Source organism: Parus major, chromosome 27 (genome assembly GCF_001522545.3).
Source record: "Parus major isolate Abel chromosome 27, Parus_major1.1, whole genome shotgun sequence".
Classification (NCBI taxonomy): domain Eukaryota; kingdom Metazoa; phylum Chordata; class Aves; order Passeriformes; family Paridae; genus Parus; species Parus major.
The window spans coordinates 3,701,235-3,702,853 of NC_031796.1; positions in this window are offsets into that span (position 1 = coordinate 3,701,235).

Sequence of the window (1,619 nt, forward strand, 5' to 3'; positions counted from 1 at the left end):
CAGCCATGGCCATCTGGACCTGCCTGGAAGCCTGGGGGAGTTTGGGGTTTGGAGCACTGAGGAAGGGAAATCCTGCACCCCAAAAGCAGCAGGAGTGCCACAGCTTTGGGGCTGGGTGGTCACAGGAGCTGCCACCCCATTCCATGAGTGACCAGGGATTGGGGATGGGTCCCCACAGAGCCCATTCCATGCCTGAAGCCCATCCCAAAGGATCCCAGCTCACTCTGGCCTCCTTTGCTTTGCTGCCTCTTCCAAAAGAGCCCCTCCTCATTCCTTTCCCTGCTCTCCTCATCTGGAGCCAGAGCTGTCACAAGTCCCTGGGACACATTAATTCCTTTTCTGGATCTATTTATATGGAAAAAATAACAGGAATGAGCTGGATGTGGGATGCAGTGGTGGAGGTGGCTGGGCTGTAACTCAGTCTCCTCTGAGATGCTTTACAATTCCTCTGAAATAGATGGGATATCTGAATTCCAGATGATTTCCATGGTTGGGATGTCACATCTGTTTACAGGAATTGCTCTCTGGGTTCTACAAAACCCAGCTCAGGACTTCAGAAGGGAAAACTTTTTGTAAATCACTCCTTTATCCTGATTTATACCAGGCAAATCTTTGATTCCCTTTTTTCAAAGGCACCAGACTGACTTAGTGAATCTGGGAGAAAACACAGAAAATACAAGAGAGCAGGGAATGGATGTGCTGTTTGCTGGGAACGGGAATAATGGGAACTGAGGAGCTAATGGAGATCCCAGTCCTGCTGGAAGGGACAGCTCATTTGTGTTTATCCATTTGCTGGTGTTTTGTGGGATTTTGGAGTGTTTTATATTACTGGATTTCTCTTTGTATCCCAGAGCTTGGCAAGCAAATGAGAAACATGAAGGAAGGGAGAGTAACTCAGTGACAGATTTGGGATTTCAGCTGTTCAGTCCTGTGGACTCTCTCTTTTCACGCCTGAGGGCAGGAGCTGCTTGAGGGCAATTTCTGTGATTTTTCTGTGATAGAAAAAGGGACATTTCCTCATTTCTGAGCCCAAAAATTTGCTGCTTATTGTGGCTGTTTCCAATTCACCTCAGTGTTCACCTGGATCCTCCTGGAGCTGCCCAAACCTTTCCTTCCCCTGCCCTGAGTTATTCCCACCAGTGAAAGCAGCACAAGGGAGGTGTCACCCAGCTCTTCACCACAGCTATTCCAGGAATTCCTTGGGATTCAATCCCTGTTGTGCTCAGAGTCTGAGGAAAAGGTGCTGCACAGAGAACTCCTGTTCCTGGAATTGCCTTTTCCAGCCCCCGTGGCCCATTCTTACAAATGAGTTTTTGGATTAAAGCAGGAGCAGTTGGATTCATTCCTAACAAGGGAGATTTTGGTTGGATGTCGAGGAAAACTCTTTTTGTGATGGGGCTGGAATAAATTGCCTGGGAGTGGGGTAGGGACAGCATCCCTGGAGTTGTGCAGGATGGATTGGGATGAGCATCCCTCAGGAAGGGACAACCTGGATGAGCCTTTCCTGGGCAAAGCCAGTGAGACTCCTCTCAACCAGCACTTTGTGCTATTCTAATGCCTGTTGTGATGAACAAGTGGGGATGTCCCTTGTGGGGATGGGATATCCAGGGATGTCCCTT